This window comes from Rhinopithecus bieti, unplaced genomic scaffold, assembly GCF_001698545.2.
Source record: "Rhinopithecus bieti isolate Rb0 unplaced genomic scaffold, ASM169854v2 scaffold_17962, whole genome shotgun sequence".
NCBI lineage: Eukaryota > Metazoa > Chordata > Mammalia > Primates > Cercopithecidae > Rhinopithecus > Rhinopithecus bieti.
Genome location: NW_016809457.1, coordinates 1,766,609 through 1,772,279, shown reverse-complemented (window position 1 = coordinate 1,772,279; position 5,671 = coordinate 1,766,609).

Below are 5,671 nucleotides of genomic sequence, written 5' to 3'. Positions count from 1 at the left end.
TTTATAATATTTCCTAACACTAGTATAGTAAACAGTACTAGTAATACTCCCTAACACTAGTATAGTAATGTAACTTCTGATGATAATCTTGCAGTGCCTCAGAATATCCTTCTGAACATGATTGATCATTATAAAAAACTGAAAAAGGCATGGAAGTTTAGAATCAATATGTATTGACCCAAGTAATCCCCTTGAAGATTCAAAAATTGTAATGCATAAGGTACGTGAGGGTTTCTTTCCCATACAATTTGCTTTTAAAAGGGGAAAAAAATAGCACACAAATCCAATCAAATGATTCCAGTTAGTTATAGCTAATGGACATTTCACCATACTTCTCAAATTTCTCACACTTGCACGTTCATCTCTTTTGAATATGGGCTTTTAGATACATTTCCCAAAAACTGAAACTAGCACTTGTGCTTGTGTGTGTATAAATTCCGGTATAAAAGATGGATGCTTAGAGGGCACAGCCAAGACATACACATTCAGAAATTTAAAGACCTTATTTGATAAACAAGAAAGAATAAAATCAAGTAAATTAAAATTTTAGCTGAAGAAGCTAGAAAATAGCAACAAAATAAACCCAAAGAAAGCAGGGAGAATTCATAAATGTCAAAGTAGAAAATAATAAATTAAGAAATAGAAATAAATAGGATTTAAAATAATCTAAGCTCAGTTTCAGTGAAAAGTACAGACAAAATCTGGCTCTTTTACTCGAGAAAACAGTAAAATTTAAATATTATAACTATAGGCCAATAATAAAACATTATCAGAGAATATTATTCATAATTCTTTGCCAATCTACTTGGAAAACTTGATGAAATATATAATTGTTCTAGGAAATATATACATTTTAAAAATAGAGAAAAAGGAAGAAGTTAAAACAATAATGAAGCAACAAATAGTCACAAAAGAAATAAACAAAGTTGTCAAAATATTACTCCCTTTTTCTGCATCCCCCATAGGCCTTATGATAATTTTTTAGAAAATCATTTTATAATAAACTATGTTTATTCTAATGAAGCTGTTATATAGCATATAAAACTCTGGACATTAAAGTATATTTATTACTTGTGGCTAGCATAACCTGTTACTAAAATTTGACAAAGGTAACAAGAAGAAATAAGATTCTAGGATAGAAAATCAAGAAAAAAATTAGCAATGCACCAAAGCACTGAAAAGAATATTAGGTTTTGAAAAAACACATTTAGCTTTAGAAATGCAGTGATAGCTTAACTTCGGAAATCTAAATATGAAGTTTACGCACCTTGCTAGACCAAAAGAAACAAACTACTTTATTATAATAAATAATAAATGTTAAAAGTGCCTTTGATAAAATTAAACACTTTATTATAAATCTCTCAGTAAACTAGAGATAGAAAGATGTTTATATTATCAGACAAAGCATTTTTATCACAAATCAAAGCCAACATTATTATTTGAATGTTTAAAATAAAGAAACTAGCAATATAATCCTGCTTATCATTTTCAATATTTTATTGGAGGAACACCCAATGAAAAAAAGTAAGTAAAAGAAATAAAAGGTATATCTCTTAGTGATACTAAACTACCCATTACTTGCAGAAGGTAAAATTCACTACCTGGAAAACCCAAGAGAGTCAACCGAAAATAACTAGATCTAATAACTGAGCTCAGAAAAGAGGTCAGATACAAAATAAAGACAATGACACAATGAAGAGCTTCCTCTTTTTTTGGGGGGGGGGACAGATTCTTGCTCTGTCGCCCAGTCTGGAGTGCAGTGACTCGATCTCGGTTCACTTGCAAACTCCGCCTCCCGGGTTCAAGCGATTCCCCTGCCTCAGCCTCCCGACTAGCTGGGACTACAGTTGCCTGCCACCACTCCGGCTAATTTTTTGTATTTTTAGTAGAGATGGGGTTTCACCATATTAGCCAGGATGATCTGGATCTCCTGACCTCGTGATCTGCTCGCCTTGGCCTCCCAAAGTGCTGGGATTACAGGCATGAGCCACCGCTCCCGGCGAAGAGCTTCCTTTTGTGCCAGTAATAATCAGTGGGTAATCCACAAAACTTTGGGATCATCTAAGATTTTCTAGTTATAGGGAAACTTGAGTAAGGTAACCAAATATAGTATGAAAAGAATGGCTATATTAGTAATCAAAGAGATATACATTGGGATGGCAATTAAATAGTATTTTGTATCTAAATTAGCAAAGATCAGAATATGATAATAACCTGTGCTGGTGAAGAGAATGAAACAAAGCACTCTCATATATCATTTATAGAAATATAAATAAATACAGTTTTACTTGTGGATATTTCTTTTTTCATCTATATATATTTAAGTTTTATTTTATTTTAGATTGGGGGTACATGTGCATGTTTGCTACATGAGTATACTGCATACTGGTGGAGACTGGGTTTATAGTGTACCCCTCACCCAAATAGTGAACATTGTACCAATACGTAAATTTTCAGTCCCCACCCTCCTCACACCCTTCACCCTTTTGGAGTCCTTAGTGTCTATTATTTTCATCTTTATGGCTTTGTGTACCCATTGTTTAGCTCCCACTTATAAGTGAGAATGTACACTACTTGGTTTTCTGTTTCTGTGTTGATTCACTTAGGATAATGGCCTAAGCTACATCCATCTTGCTGCAAAAGACATGATTTCATTCTTGTTAGAGCTTTGTAGTATTCTATGGTGTATATACACCACATTTTCTTTATCCAGTCAACTGATGATGGACACTTAGGTTGGTTCCATGACTGCTGTTGTGAATAGTGCTGCAATGAACATACAAATGCAGGTGTCTTTTTAAATTTGATTTCTTTTTCTCTGGGTAGATAACCAGTAATGGGAATGCTGGATTGAACAGCAGTTCCATTTTTATTTCTTTGAGAAATCTCCATGCTGTTTCCATAGAGGTTGAACTAATTTACATTCCCACCAACAGTGGATATATGTTCCCTTTTCTCTGCATCCTCACCAACATCTGCTGTCTTTTCACTTTTTAATGATAGTTATTCTGACTGGTGTAACATGGTATCTCAGTACGGTTTAAATTTGCATTTATCTGATGATTAATGTTGAGCATTTTTTCATGTATTTCTTGGCCACATATTTTTATTCTTCTGAGAAATATCTGTTCATGTCCTTGTATTTCTGAAATTTATTTTAAAATCTATAAAATGAACATATTTGTGACACAGAAATAGTCTTCTAGAAACCTGTCCTAAGGAATAACCAGGAAAGGGTGCAAAGATACATGAATGTTTATTAAAGCTATGTTTCTAATGATCAAAACTGTAAATAACATGTGTCCGTCAGTAAAGATTTGGAAATACAAATTGTGGAGAATACATTACTATTCAGTCATCAAAATGTGTGTTATACAAAACTATATGGTGATTTGGAAGATGTTCATGATATAGTGAATGGAAAAATGGAGATTACAGAACACTGTACAGCTTAATTCTACATTGCAACACTACATGCACCTGTGTATGCATACACACACACATATTCTGAGCCCAGAAGGGCTTGATGGCTCCATCTCTCCCTCCTCTTCTTTGCATATTGGTTTTTACTGTTAAAATAACTTTGATTGAGCTGGAGAAATAGGAGCTCATGAGTACACAAGTATCTGTAGGCAAGAGAGTAAAAGGAGTAGAAGTAGTGGCATCTGACCCTATCCTGGCTCTTTTAGACTATCCCTAAGCTCCACCAGAAGGAAGAATAGAGTTAGATTTTGAGGGAGCTACTTTTGTAAAACTCCTTATGAGTCTGGACACTAGCATTGCTACTTAAAGGCTCAGGGAGAAAGTAGAGAACAAATATTTGGACATGGCCATTTACCCCATTTCTGCATGGAATCTGATGTCACAGGAGAGAACACAAATGGGAGCCACTGGCAGCAGAAGCAGTAATGGGCACTGGAATTCAAGGCTTCCATGGCACAGGACATTATGAAACAAAAGAATGAAAATAGGTTCTCAACACAAATAATCTACTTCTCAATCTCCCATAAATATTGTACAGTGGTTACAATTACTATTATAGCACTGAGAAATTTTGATTGGGGGAAATATGGGTTTAATAGTTAATATGACATCACTTTAGTTTGTCTGAAACTATATTTATTTCACCTTTGTTATTTTTAAAGAATAGTTTCCCTAAGTATAGAATTCTAGGTAGGCAGTTATTTTGTTTTAGCAAAGATGTCATTCCATTATCTTCTGACTTGCACTGTTTCCATTGAAAAATCAGATACAATTTTATTGTCTAAGGTAACTTATTTATAGCTATTGTTTTATCTCTGGTTTTTTTTTTTGTTTGTTTGTTTGTTTTGTTTTTTTTGAGATGGAGTGTCACTCTGACACCCAGTCTGGAGTGCAGTGGCACAATCTCGGCTCACTGCAACTCTGCCTCCCAGGTTCAAGAGATTCTTCTGCCTCAGCCTCCTGAGTAGCTGGGACTACAGGTGCATGCCACCATGCCCAGGTAATTTTTTTTTTGTATTTTTAGTAGAGATGGGGTTTCACCATGTTGGTCAGGCTGGTCTGGAACTCCTGGCCTCAGGTGATCTGCCCAACTTGGCCTCCCAAAGTGCTAGGATTACAGGCATGAGCCACCACACCTGGCCATCTCTGGCTATTTTTCCAACATTTTCTTACTGTTGTTTTATTTCAGTAGTTTTACTATGTTGTGACTCTGTAGTTTTCTTTACGTTCCTTTAGAACTTCTTGAATCAGTGGCTTGAGGGTTTTCATCAGTTTTAGAAAACTTAACACCATTATTTTTGCTATAATATCTCCTTTTCTCATTCTTCTCCCCCTAGTAATCTAATGACATACAGTTTAGACCCTTTGACCACGTATACTATGTCTCTTACATTCTTTCCTACATTTTCTCTCTCTCTCTCTCTATCATTTTCCCCTGATTTGTCTTTTAGTTCACTAATTCTTGTTTATCTCTATTTAGTATTCTATTAAATATATTTTTGAAGTTCTTTGTTAAATTTGTTGCATTTTAATTGCAGATTTTCTACTTTGTTCATGGCTTTCAGTCCTCTGCTGGAATTTTTACTTTATCATCAATTATCTTGAATGCACTAAACCCAGGTGTTTTTAAGTCTATTTTGATCAATTTAATCTTGATCACCTGTAGGTCTATTTATATTGCCTGTTTTTTTCTTATCCCATCTTTTAGTATACCTGGACCTGAAAACTATTGATTACATTATAAATATTGTTTATGAAAAATTGTAGAGGCTCTGCATGATATGTGGAGAATGTATTTCTGCTTCTGGCAGGCAGTTAGAATAGAAGCAGATCATCCTAATTTAGTTTGGTATCAAGGTGATTCTATGCTGAGTTGTAAATTTTGGGGATGCTAATCTGTTTCAGGTTTTCTCTTACTCCTAGCAGTACCAGGTATTTACTGCAAGTCTAGGATGTTTATCAAGGTCTCTCATCCTTAGCAAGCTCTGGACCTCATGAATATTATAAGACTTCTAAAAGTTCTCCTTAACTTCTTAGCCTCTCAGTCACTTTCGTCTTTTTCTTCTCAGCATCTAGGCCTTTTGGAAACTGTCTTCCTAAAAGTAAAAGCATCACCAAATGTTTAGCTCACTTTTTCGATGTACCTTTTTTGCACTCTGCTGTCTGGGATCTTATTCCCTGTTTTCTT